Here is a 14,170-nt window from a genome sequence, read left to right as displayed (position 1 = left end):
TCACCTTATCCTCTCAGTGAAAATGGTCAACGCACCCTGTCACGGCACGGCTATTCATCTGTCGGTTCCCGATCATGCTGGAATAGGATTTACTATCCTTTTGCGTCTGTCACTACGCCCAGCAATCGCGAGTTTGGAGCTCGTCACAGTCATTCATTTATTGAATCCTACTCGAAATACCACAGACAAGGTTTAGACCTTCCGGATTCTCTTGAATGCCGCCATCATTCTAGCTTACACCACGAAGATTCTGGTTAGGAGATCTAAGAGATACTCATTCAGTCTAAGGTAGAACGGAAGTGGTTGTCAGGCACGCGTTCATAGGGAATGATGATGATTGTCACGTTCATCACATTCAGATTGAAGTACGAATGAATATCTTAGAAGCGAAACAAGATGAATTGAATAGAAAACAGTAGTACTTTGCATTAATCTTTGAGGAACAGCAGAGCTCCACACCTTAATCTATGGAGTGTAGAAACTCTACCGTTAAAAATACATAAGTGAAAGTCCAGGCATGGCCGAGAGGCCAGCCCTCAAACGTGATCTAAGATAGCATACAACTGATCAAAGATGATCCAAAGATAAAACTCAGGATGCTCAATACAATAGTGAAATGTCCTATTTATAATAAACTAGCTACTAGGGTTTACAGAAGTAAGTAATTGATGCATAAATCTACTTCCGGGGCCCACTTGGTGTGTGCTTGGGCTGAGCTTTGAGTGTTGCACGTGTAGAGGTCCTTCTTGGAGTTGAACGCCAGTATTTGTGCCAGTTTGGGCGTTCAACTCTGGTTTTGGATCCTTTTCTGGCGCTGGACGCCAGAATTGGGCAGAAAGCTGGCGTTGAACGCCAGTTTGCGTCGCCTATTCTTCGTCAAAGTATGGACTATTATACATTGCTGGAAAGCCCTGGATGTCTAATTTCCAACGCAATTGGAAGCGCGCCATTGCAAGTTCTGTAGCTCCAGAAAATCCACTTTGAGTGCAGGGAGGTCAGAATCCAACAGCATCAGCAATCCTTCTTCAACCTCTGAATCTGTTTTTTGCTCAAGTCCCTCAATTTCAGCCAGAAAATACCTGAAATCATAGAAAAACACACAAACTCATAGTAAAGTCCAGAAATATGAATTTAACATAAAAACTAATGAAAACATCCTTAAAAGTAACTAGATCCTACTAAAAACATACTAAAACCAATGCCAAAAAGCGTATAAATTATCCGCTCATCACAACACCAAACTTAAATTGTTGCTTGTCCCCAAGCAACTGAAAATCAAATAGGATAAAAAGAAGAGAATATACTATAAATTCCAAACTATCAATGAAACATAGCTCCAATCGAATGAGCGGGAGTTATAGCTTTTTGCCTCTTGAATAGTTTTGGCATCTCACTTTATCCATTGAGGTTCAGAATGATTGGCATCTATAGGAACTCAGAGTTCAGATAGTGTTATTGATTCTCCTAGTTCAGTATGATGATTCTTGAACACAGCTTCTTTATGAGTCTTGGCCGTGGCCCTAAGCACTTTGTTTTCCAGTATTACCACCGGATACATAAATGCCACAGACACATAATTGGGTGAACCTTTTCAGATTGTGACTCAGCTTTGCTAAAGTCCCCAATTAGAGGTGTCCAGGGTTCTTAAGCACACTCTTTTTTTTTTTGCTTTGAACCTTGACTTTAACCGCTCAGTCTCAAGTTTTCACTTGACACCTACACGCCACAAGCACATGGTTAGGCACAGCTTGGTTTAGCCACTTAGACCAGGATTTTATTCCTTTAGGCCCTTCTATCCACTGATGCTCAAAGCCTTGGGATCCTTTTTATTTCCCTTGCCTTTTGGTTTTAAGGGTTATTGGCTTTTTGCTCTTGCCTCTTGGTTTTAAGAGCTTTTGGCTTTTTCTGCTTGCTTTTCCTTTTTCTTTCTATTTTTTTTTTCGCCTATTTTTTTTTCTGTAAGCTTTGTTCTTTGCTGCTTTTTCTTGCTTCAAGAATCATTTTTATAATTTTTCAGATTATCAAATAACATGTCTCCTAGTCATCATTCTTTCAAGAGCCAACATATTTAACATTCTTAAACAACAACTTCAAAAGACATATGCACTGTTCAAGCATTCATTCAGAAAACAAGAAGCATTGTCACCACATCAATATAATTAAACTAAGTTCAAGGATAAATTCGAAACTCATGTACTTCTTGTTCTTTTAAATTAAAACATTTTTCATTTAAGAGAGGTGATGGATTCATAGGACATTCATAACTTTAAGACATAGTTACTACTACTAATGATCATGTAATGAAGATACAAACATAGATAGGCACATAACATAGAAAACGAAAAACAGAAGAAATAAGAACAAGGAATGAATCCACCTTAGTGATGGTGGCGTTTCCTTCTTGAGGAACCAATGATGTCCTTGAGCTCTTCTATGTCTCTTCCTTGTCTTTGTTGCTCCTCCCTCATTGCTTTTTGATCTTCTCTTATTTCATGAAGCATGATGGAGTGCTCTTGATGTTCCACCCTTAGTTGTCCCATATTGGAACTCAATTCTCCTAGGGAGGTGTTGATTTGCTCCCAATAGTTTTGTGGAGGAAAGTGCATTTGAGGCATCTCCAGGATCTCATGGTAATGAGCTTCTTGCGCCTCTTGAGCTCCATGAATGGGCTCTCTTGCTTGCTCCATCTTCTTCTTAGTGATGGGCTTGTCCTCTTTAATGAGGATATCTCCCTCTATGTCAATCCCAGCTGAATTGCATAGGTGGCAAATGAGGTGAGGAAAGGCTAACCTTGCCATAGTGGAGGACTTGTCAGCCACCTTGTAGAGTTCTTGAGGTATAATCTCATGAACTTCCACCTCTTCTCCAATCATGATGCTATGGATCATGATGGCCCGGTCTATAGTAACTTCAGACCGGTTGCTAGTGGGAATGATTGAGCATTGAATGAACTCCAACCATCCTCTAGCTACAGGCTTGAGGTCCAATCTTCTTAGTTGAACCGGCTTGCCTTTGGAGTCAATCTTCCATTGAGCTCCTTCTACACATATGTCCATAAGGACTTGGTCCAACCTTTGATCAAAGTTGACTCTCCTTGTGTAGGGGCGTGCGTTCTCTTCCATGTTTGGCAAGTTGAACGCCAACCTCACATTTTCCGGACTAAAATCTAAGTATTTCCCCCGAACCATTGTAACATAGTTCTTTGGATCTGGGTTCTTACTTTGATCATGGTTCTTGGTGATCCATGCATTAGCATAGAACTCTTGAACTATTAGGATGCCGACTTGTTGGATGGGATTTGTTAGAACTTCCCAACCTCTTCTTTGAATTTCATGTCGGATCTCCGGATACTCATTTCTTTTGAGTTTGAAAGGGACCTCAGGGATCACCTTCTTCTTGGCCACAACATCATAGAAGTGGTCTTGATGGGCTTTGGAGATGAATCTTTCCATCTGCCATGACTCGGATGTGGAAGCTTTTGTCTTCCCTTTCCCTTTTCTAGAGGATTCTCCGGTCTTAGGTGCCATCAATGGTAATGGAAAAACAAAAAGCTTATGCTTTTACCACACCAAACTTAGAATTTTGCTCGCCCTCGAGCAATAAAAGAAAGAATAGATGAAGAAGAAGAAATGGAGGAGAGGGAGAATGGGAAGTGTTTCGGCCAAGAAGGGTGTAGAGGGGTGTGTTGTGTGAATTTGATGAAGAATGGAGGGCTTTATATAGGGAAGGGAGGGGGGAAGGTTTCGGCCATATTGGTGGGTTTGGGTGGGAAATTGGTATTGAATTTTGAAGGTAGGTGGAGTTTGTGAGGTAGGTTTATGGGGAAGAGTGGATGGATATGAATGGTGAAGAGGTGATGGGGAAGAGAGATTGAGGTGATTGGTGAAGGGTTTTTGGGGAAGAGTGTTTATGGGGTTGTGTGAAAGAGTGGTGAGAGGAAGTGAGTGGAGGTAGGTGGGGATCCTGTGGGATCCACAGATCCTGAGGTGATCCTGTGGGGTCCACAGATCCTGAGATGATCCTGTGGGGTCCACAGATCTTGGGGTGTCAAGGATTTGTATCCCTGCACCAATTAGGCATGTAAAATGCCTTCGCACACAACTCTGGGCGTTCAGCACCAGGTTGGTGCCCATTTTGGGCGTTCAACGCCCATTTGTTGCCATTTCTGGCGTTGAACGCCAGAACCATGCTTGTTCTGGGCGTTCAGCGCCAGAATGCTGCCCATTTTGGGCGTTCAGCGCCAGAACCATGCTCTGTTCTGGCGTTGAATGCCAGGCAGATGCTCCTCCAGGGTGTGATTTTTCTTCTGCTGTTTTTTATTCTGTTTTCAATTTTTATATTTATTTTGTGACTCCTCATGATCATGAACCTATAAAGACATATAACTAAGAAAAATATAGTTAGATAAATAAAAATTGGGTTGCCTCCCAACAAGCGCTTCTTTAATGTCAATAGCTTGACAGTGGGCTCTCATGGAGCCTCACAGATGTTCAGAGCATTGTTGAAACTCTCCAACACCAAACATAGAGTTTGGATATGGGGGTTCAACACCAAACTTAGAGTTTGACTGTGGGGGCCTTGTTTGACTCTGCTTTGAGAGAAGCTTTTCATGCTTCCTCTCCATGGTTGCAGAGGGAGATCCTTGAGTTTTAAACACAAGGGAGTCCTCATTCCATTGAAGGACTAGTTCACCTCTGTCTACATCAATCACAGCTCTTGCTGTGGCCAGGAAAGGTCTTCCTAGGATGATGGATTCATCCTCTTCCTTTCCAGTATCCAGGACTATGAAATCAGCAGGGATGTAAAGGCCTTCAACCTTTACTAACACGTCCTCTACTTGTCCATATGCCTGTTTTCTTGAATTGTCTGCCATCTCTAATGAGATTTTAGCATCTTGCACCCCATAGATTCCCAGTTTCTCTATTACAGAGAGGGGCATGAGGTTTATTCCTGAACCAAGGTCACACAGGGCCTTAAAGATCATGGTGCCTATGGTACAAGGTATTATGAACTTTCCAGGATCCTGTCTCTTCTGAGGCAATGTCAGTTGATCCAGATCACTTAGTTCATTGATGAACAAGGGAGGTTCAACTTCCCAAGTATCAATGCCAAATAATTTGGCATTCAGCTTCATGATTGCACCAAGAAACTTGGCTGTTTGCTCTTCAGTAACATCCTCATTCTCTTCAGAAGAGGAATACTCATCAGAGCTCATGAAGGGCATAAGGAGGTTTAATGGAATCTCTATGGTCTCTAGATGAGCCTCAGAGTCCTTTGGTTCCTCAGAGGGAAGCTCCTTATTGATCACTGGATGTCCCAGGAGGTCTTCCTCCTTGGGATTCACGTCCTCTCCTCTCCTCATAGGTTCGGCCATGATGCTTATGTCAATGGCCTTGCACTCTCCCTTTGGATTCTCTTCTATATTGCTTGGGAGAGTACTAGGAGGGATTTCAGTGATCCTTTTACTCAGCTGGCCCACTTGTGCTTCCAGATTTCTAATGGAAGACCTTGTTTCATTCATGAAACTTACAGTGGCCTTAGATAGATCAGAGACTAAGTTTGCTAAATTAGAAATATTTTGTTCAGAGTTCTCTGTCTGTTGCTGAGTGGATGATGGAAAAGGTTTATTATTGTTAAACCTATTTCTTCCACCATTATTAAAGCCTTGTTGAGGCTTTTGATCCTTCCATGAGAAATTTGGATGATTTCTCCATGATGAGTTATAGGTGTTTCCATAAGGTTCACCTAAGTAATTCACCTCTGCTATTGCAGGGTTCTCAGGATCATAAGCTTCTTCTTCATAAGAAGCCTCTTGAGTACTGTTGGATGCAGCTTGCATTCCATTCAGACTCTGAGAAATCATATTGACTTGCTGAGTCAATATTTTATTCTGAGCTAATATGGCATTCAGAGTATCAATCTCAAGAACTCCCTTCTTCATAGGCGTCCCATTATTCACAGGATTCCTTTCAGAAGTGTACATGAACTGGTTATTTGCAACCATGTCAATGAGTTCTTGAGCTTCTGCAGGCATTTTCTTTAGGTGAATGGATCCACCTGCAGAGGTATCCAATGACATCTTAGATAACTCAGACAGACCATCATAGAATATATCTAGGATGGTCCATTCTGAAAGCATGTCAGAAGGACACTTTTTGGTCAACTGTTTGTATCTTTCCCAAGCTTCATAGAGGGATTCACCTTCTTTCTGTTTGAAGGTCTGAACATCCACTCTAAGCTTGCTCAGCTTTTGAGGAGGAAAGAACTTGGCTAAGAAATCCGTGACCAGCTTATCCCAAGAGTTCAGGCTGTCTCTGGGTTGAGAGTCCAACCAGATTCTAGCTCTGTCTCTTACAGCAAATGGGAAAAGCATGAGCCTGTAGACTTCAGGATCTACTCCATTAGTCTTAATAGTATCACATATCTGCAAGAATTCAGTTAAGAACTGAAAAGGATCTTCATATGGAAGTCCATGAAACTTGCAGTTCTGCTGCATCAGAGAAACTAATTGAGGTTTCAGCTCAAAGTTGTTTGCTCCAATGGCAGGAATGGAGATGCTTCTTCCATGTAAATTGGAATTAGGTGCAGTAAAGTCACCAAGCATCCTGCTTGCATTATTATTATTTTCGGCTGCCATCTCCTCTTCCTGTTCGAAAATTTCTGACAGGTGCTTGCTGGTTTGTTGTAATTTAGCTTCTCTTAATTTTCTCTTCAGAGTCCTTTCAGGTTCTGGATCTGCTTCAACAAGAATGTTCTTGTCCTTTCTCCTGCTCATATGACAAAGAAGAGTGCACAGAAAAAATAATAATAATAGAGTTCCTTTATACCACAGTATAGGGATCCCTTTGTGAGTGGAAGAAAAAAGGGAGACAAAGAATGTGATGTAAAGAAAGAAACATAACTGTGAGGAGGGCAGAGATGTGAGATGAGATGTTAGTAAATGAATAAATAAATAGAAGGAGATGAGAGAGAAGGAATTTTCGAAAATAATTTTTGAAAAAGAGTTAGTGATTTTTGAAAATAGTTTTTGAAAAATGTTAGTAGTTTTTCGAAAATTAAGATTTAAAAATTAAAATAATAGTTAATTAAAAAGAAATTTTGAAAAAGAAGCAAGGGATTTTTGAAAATTAGAGAGAGAGAGTTAGTTAGGTAGTTTTGAAAAAGATAAGAAACAAACAAAAAGTTAGTTAGTTAGTTAAAACAAATTTTGAAAAGATAAGAAGTTAGGAAGTTAGAAAAGATATTTTGAAATCAAATTTTTGAAAAAGATAAGATGAGAAGATATTTTTGAAAAGATATGATAGAAATTAGTTTTGAAAAAGATTTGATTTTTAAAATCACAATTAATGACTTGATTCACAAGAAATCACAAGATATGATTCTAGAACTCAAAGTTTGAATCTTTCTTAACAAGCATAACAAACTTGAAATTTTTGAATCAAAACATTAATTGTTATTGTTATTTTCGAAAATTATTTGATAAAAATAAGAAAAAGATTTTTGAAAAATATTTTTTGGAATTTTCGAAAATAACTAAGAAATTTGAAAAAGATTTGATTTTTGAAAAAGATTTTTGAAAAAAGATAGGATTTTTTTTAAATTGAAAATTTGATTTGGCTCATGAAAACAACTAGATTTTAAAAATTTCTGAAAAAGTCAAATCTAATTTTCGAATTTATGAGAGAGAAAAAGGGAAAGATATTTTTTTTATTTTTGAATTTTTTTATGAGAGAGAAAAACAAGAAAAATGATGCAATGCATGAAAGTTATGGATCAAAACAATGAATGCATGCAAGAATGCTATGAATGTCAAGATGAACACCAAGAACACTATGAGATCATGATGAACATCAAGAACATATTTTTGAAAAATTTTTAATGCAAAGAAAACATGCAAGACACCAAACTTAGAATTCTTTAATGCTTAGACACTAAGAATCCAAGAATGCATATGAAAAACAAGAAAAGACACAAAACATGCAAATGCAAAGATCAAACAAGAAGACTTACCAAGAACAACTTGAAGATCATGAAGAACACTATGAATGCATGATTTTTTCGAAAAAATGCAGGATGCACATGCAATTGACACCAAACTTATAACATGACTCAAGACTCAAACAAGAAACACAAAAATATTTTTGATTTTTATGATTTTCTAATTTTTTTGGATTTTTATTTTATATTTTTCGAAAATTATTTAGAAAGAAAGAAAAATAAGGATTCCAAAATTTTTAATATGAATTCCAGGAATCTTGCCATGTTAGTCTAAAGCTTCAGTCTAGGAATTAGACATGGCTCACTAGCCAGCCAAGCTTTCAATGAAAGCTCCGGTCCAAAACACTAGACATGGCCAATGGCCAGCCAAGCTTCAGCATGTAATTCAGACATGACATGCCTGACATACCCTACAGTCGTATAACAGCTGATGGTTTGGAAGCCTCAGTCCAAAAGAATTTAGACATGGCTTTACAGCCAGCCAGGCTTCACATGCGTCATGAAACACTAGAATTCATTCTTAAAAATTTTGAATCTAAAATTTTTTTCGAAAACAGGTGAGAAAATTTTGAAATATTTTTGAAAAATTTTTGAAAAGAAAACAAAAAGAAAATTACCTAATCTGAGCAACAGGATGAACCGTTAGTTGTCCAAACTCAAACAATCCCCGGCAACGGCGCCAAAAACTTGGTATGCGAAATTGCTACTTAGGTTGTGAATTGTTGTTCGAAATTGATTCCCTGGTAATGGCACCAAAAATGGATGCACAGGACCATGGTCTAAACATATCTTCACAACTTCGCATAACTAACCAGCAAGTGCACTGGGTCGTCCAAGTAATACCTTACGTGAGTAATGGTCGAATCCCACGGAGATTGTTGGTATGAAGCAAGCTATGGTCACCTTGTAAATCGTAGTCAGGCGGATATAAAACAGTAATGGGTTTTCGAAAATAAATAATAGAATATGAATAGAAATACTTATGTAAATCATTGGTAGGAATTTCAGATAAGCGAATGGAGATGCTTTTCGTTCCTCTGAACCTCTGCTTTCCTGCTATCTTCATCCAATCAGTCTTACTCCTTTCCATGGCTGGCTTTATGTGATACATCACCATTGTCAATGGCTACTTTCGGTCTTCTCTCGGGAAAATGATCCAAATGCCCTGTCACGGCACGGCTAATCGTCTGGAGGCATCACCCTTGTCAATGGCTTCACCTTATCCTCTCAGTGAAAATGGTCAACGCACCCTGTCACGGCACGGCTATTCATCTGTCGGTTCTCGATCATGCTGGAATAGGATTTACTATCCTTTTGCATCTGTCACTATGCCCAGCAATCGCGAGTTTGGAGCTCGTCATAGTCATTCATTCATTGAATCCTACTCGGAATACCACAGACAAGGTTTAGACCTTCCGGATTCTCTTGAATGCCGCCATCATTCTAGCTTACACCACGAAGATTCTGGTTAGGAGATCTAAGAGATACTCATTCAGTCTAAGGTAGAATGGAAGTGGTTGTCAGGCACGCGTTCATAGGGAATGATGATGATTGTCACGTTCATCACATTCAGATTGAAGTACGAATGAATATCTTAGAAGCGAAACAAGATGAATTGAATAGAAAATAGTAGTACTTTGCATTAATCTTTGAGGAATAGCAGAACTCCACACCTTAATCTATGGAGTGTAGAAACTCTACCGTTAAAAATACATAAGTGAAAGTCCAGGCATGGCCGAGAGGCCAGCCCTCAAACGTGATCTAAGATAGCATACAACTGATCAAAGATGATCCAAAGATAAAACTCAGGATGCTCAATACAATTGTGAAATGTCCTATTTATAATAAACTAGCTACTAGGGTTTACAGAAGTAAGTAATTGATGCATAAATCCACTTCCGGGGCCCATTTGGTGTGTGCTTGGGCTGAGCTTTGAGCGTTGCACGTGTAGAGGTCCTTCTTGGAGTTGAACGCCAGTATTTGTGCCAGTTTGGGCGTTCAACTCTGGTTTTGGATCCTTTTCTGGCGCTGGACGCCAGAATTGGGCAGAAAGCTGGCGTTGAACGCCAGTTTGCGTCGCCTATTCTTCGTCAAAGTATGGACTATTATACATTGCTGGAAAGCCCTGGATGTCTACTTTCCAACGCAATTGGAAGCGCGCCATTGCAAGTTCTGTAGCTCCAGAAAATCCACTTTGAGTGCAGGGAGGTCAGAATCCAACAGCATCAGTAGTCCTTCTTCAACCTCTAAATCTGATTTTTGCTCAAGTCCCTCAATTTCAGCCAGAAAATACCTGAAATCACAGAAAAACACACAAACTCATAATAAAGTCCAGAAATGTGAATTTAACATAAAAACTAATGAAAACATCCCTAAAAGTAACTAGATCCTACTAAAAACATACTAAAAACAATGCCAAAAAGCATATAAATTATCCGCTCATCAGTTGTCACAAGTAACAAACCCCTAAATAAATTGTTAACCGAAGTATTCAAACCTCGGGTCGTCTTCTCAAGGAACTGCAGGGAAGTATGTTCTTATTATTGGTTTTGGAGATTGTAAATTCGGGGTTTCAAGAATGAGGAACAAATATGACAAATAATTTAAATAGCAATTAAAACAAATAAATACTGTAAAGCAAACTTTTGGCACGGGATGAGAAATTGGAAGTCTAAATTAGTTACCCTTCTCAATAATAAAGAAGATTGAATCTTAATTCCACTTAGTTAACCTTTGCTAAAGCAAAGGAAAGTCAAGGGATTAATTAGTTTGACCTTCGAATCCTATTTATTTCCTAAGAAAAGATTGGGATTATTGAAAGTCAATTCAATTAGCAAAGATAACAGTTATCAATTATGTTGAGCTAAGATAACTCCTGAGTTACTGATTTCTTAACCAAGACCAAAAGGAAAAAAAGTAAATTTGCTAGAATAAAAATGTCTTCAGATTGAAAGCGATTGTGACATAAATAAAAGAAAGCAATAATAAACTGAATTACCTCAAATAACATTAATTCAAATAATCTGGAACATAGAAGAATTCATAAATTAAATGGCAAAAGTAAATAATCAACTAAAGTAATGGAATGAATAAAAGTGAAAGGGAAGCTTAAAGTAAAGGAACATTAAACCTGGGATCGAGAGTCACTCCTAAAACTAAGAGAAATCCTAAATCCTAAGAGAGAGAGGAGAGAACCTCTCTCAAAACTAAATCTAAATCATGAGAAGTAACTAAATTGGTGAGCTCCATTTTGAACGGATGCATTCCCACACTTTATAATCTCTAATCTATGCCTTCTGGACTTGGATTTGGCCCAAAAAGGGCTTCAGAAATCGCTGGGAGCGTTTTCTACAATTTCTGGTGCGTGGCCTCTGTCACGCGTCTGCGTGGGTCACGCGGTCACATCATTCGGAGCTTTTCTTGTCACGCGGTCGCGTCAGTCATGCGGCCGTGTCGCTGTCGATTCGCGCTTGGCATGCGTCCGCGTCGCCCATGCGATCGTGTGGATGCCAGTTTCTTTAGAAACTCCGTTTTGTGCTTTCCTTCCATTTTTGTATGTTTTCTTTTCCATCCTTTAAGTCATTCCTACCTTAGAAGATCTGAAACTACTCAACACACTAATCACGACATCGAATGGAAATAAAGGTAATTAAAATAATTAATTTTAAAGCATAGGAAACATGTTTTTCACATACATCGCATAATAAGGAAGGGAAAGTAAAACCATGCAATTAATATGAATAAGTGAGTGAAGGATTGAATAAATCACTCAAATTAAGCACAAAATATATCATAAAATATAGGTTTATCAGTGACACCAAACATAGTTTGTGGCCATGTGGTGTAAAAAGAGTTGTTCAAGGCTCTAAGAGTAACACGATATAAATTGCATTTATGTCCTCTTAGTGTGCCTTGAACACCAAACTTGTTGTTCACTATATGTTGCATATAAGGATTCATTTAAGTGTTTGTCAAAGTTGATTTGGAATTCATGAACCTTGCTTTATTAACTACTTTAAACATCCTAAAAAGAAGCTGAAAAGATATAAAACATATAAAACATGGGTTGCCTCCCATGAAGCGCTTCTTTAGCATCATTAGCTTGACGTTTTGCTTTTGTCAGGGTAGTTGGTAATGCTTCAAATCTTCCCCTCTCGCAGTGAATCTATCTCCGTTGACTTTATTAAAAACCTCCACATGTTCCAAGGAGAGAATTCTACTGATGGTGAAAATTTTAGGCAGCTGAGATGGAATGGTGGGTAGATGAGGTGGAATAGCTGAGAAATGAGCAGAGATTACTTTATCCCCTGGAGAGAAGTCCTCTGTAGGGATTTTCTTGTTCCTCCATTCCCTTGGTGCCTTCTTCCTTGTTTCTTTTAATGCTATCCTGCTCCTTGTGATCTCTTTTTCCAGGGGAACTTTGTTGCTGGTCTCATATGACTCTGGTGAGTTTAGCTCCTCTTGGGTTTCCTTTAGCTGTTGTGCCTTCTGACTGTATTAGTTGCCAACCAAAGGAGTTCCCAGGGGTATTGTTTGTGCTTCAGTGGTTGTTTCTTCCACCAGTGCCTTATTGTGAACTTCCCTTGATTGCTTGTTTTCTTGATCTTCTTCTTGTGAAGGTTTGAAGACATTGAAGGTAAGTTGTTCATCATGTATCCTTAGTACCAGCTCTCCTCGCTCTACTTCTATAAGTGCTCTGGCTGTTGCTAGGAATGGTCTTCCCAATATGATTGGATGGAGGTGACTTTCTTCCATCTCCAAGATGACAAAGTCTGTGGGCAGAAAGTAGTTCCCAACCTTTACCAACAAGTTTTCAACCACTCCTACTACTTGTTTTTGAGTTTTGTCAGCCAGCTTGATAACTACGTCTGTGGGTATTAGCTCATTGATCTGAAGCTTCTTCATGAGGGATAGAGGCATTAGGTTGATGCTTGCTCCCAGGTCACAGAGTCTGTTCCGAGGGTTACCTGAAACTGGAGGCCGATCTTGGATGAGATCTTCCGTACTGGTCGGAGATGTCGTGTCCGGCTGGCCGGTGGCAGCCGGAGCTGTTGTGTCTGACTTTGTTGGACTTGTTGCACTGCTGATCCTTTGTCACCGGAGGGTGGGGGGTACCTGCAAGAGACTCCGATGCTTAAGTTAGCACGGGTATTAAGCAGGTTTTATGTAGAATCAGAGTATGAGTTATACCTGGGTGCTTCAGTGTATTTATAGTAGTTGTAGAGTGACCTTTCTAGATAAGATAAGTTAGTTATCTTATCTTATCTTTATCTTTGAGTTGAGGTCAGCTTATCTTCAAGGGAACCGCCCTTATCTTTATAGGCTTGGATGGCCTTTGGATTTGGGTCGTGTTCCTCTACTTGGGCCCTTTATGGGCTTTCCTGTCGATTTGGCCGAGTTCTTTAAGAAGAAGTCGGTCCGCTTGACCTAAAGAGGTCGGTCGTTTTGTCGTCAATCATCCCAAGTCGGATGTCTCGACCCAAGGTATGAACAGTGCCCCTGCTTGAGCTCGGTCTTCTTTGTCGAGGTCGAGTCCTTGACTTCGGTCCTTCTCCTAGCGAAGCCGAACTCAAGCATTTTGTCGACTCCTTTTTGTAGCAACTTTTGAATGTAGAACATTTTTCCCTAAAAGCGCGCGCTTTTATATCAACGCTTTTTTTTGGGAACGCAAGTGGTTTTAATATCCGCATTTAATTGGCATTTAATTGCTTTCTTGACTTTTATTTTGAATTTCTCGATCAAAAACGGTTTCTCTTCTTCGCTTCTTCTTCGTAACTTCTCCCTTTACTTTCTCACTTTCAACTTTTTCCTTTGATTTTTCTGAAGCCTCCGCCTGTAGCTTTCGCGTTTCAGCCCATCGACGTTGCTTTGTGACTTTACTTTTTCGTGGGGGAAGGGGTGATTTTGGATTTTGCCTTCCGCTTTTCTGCTTTTCTTTGCAGCTTTCTCTCATTTTCCCAGGTTTGGTTCTTCTTTCTTTCTCCCTCTACGCCATTTTTGTGTCTGTTTTGAGAAAGTTTTTATCTTTAGTTGGGAAAAGTTTAGATCTTTCTACTTTTCGCTGTGCCTGATCACTGTGCGTCTCGTAATTTCTTCGTCTTTTGCATGGTCTTTTTCACTTTTCCTGTTGCTTGATACCTTTAGGGCCTTTGCATGTTGTGAAATACTTTTG

The 14,170-nt window shown here is 39.4% G+C and overlaps 1 non-coding gene across 1 annotated transcript; it reads left to right on the top strand.

The window, feature by feature from the left end:
* The first annotated feature begins 6,133 nt into the window (after positions 1-6,133).
* LOC112745651 (small nucleolar RNA R71) lies at positions 6,134-6,241 on the top strand. The gene has a single exon (XR_003173568.1). It is a non-coding gene; the product is annotated as a small nucleolar RNA R71 (small nucleolar RNA).
* Positions 6,242-14,170: the final 7,929 nt, after the last annotated feature.

This window comes from Arachis hypogaea, chromosome 14 (assembly GCF_003086295.3).
Source record: "Arachis hypogaea cultivar Tifrunner chromosome 14, arahy.Tifrunner.gnm2.J5K5, whole genome shotgun sequence".
Lineage (NCBI taxonomy): Eukaryota > Viridiplantae > Streptophyta > Magnoliopsida > Fabales > Fabaceae > Arachis > Arachis hypogaea.
Note: the sequence above shows the minus strand (reverse complement) of the source record. Positions and strands in the feature narration are given on the sequence as shown.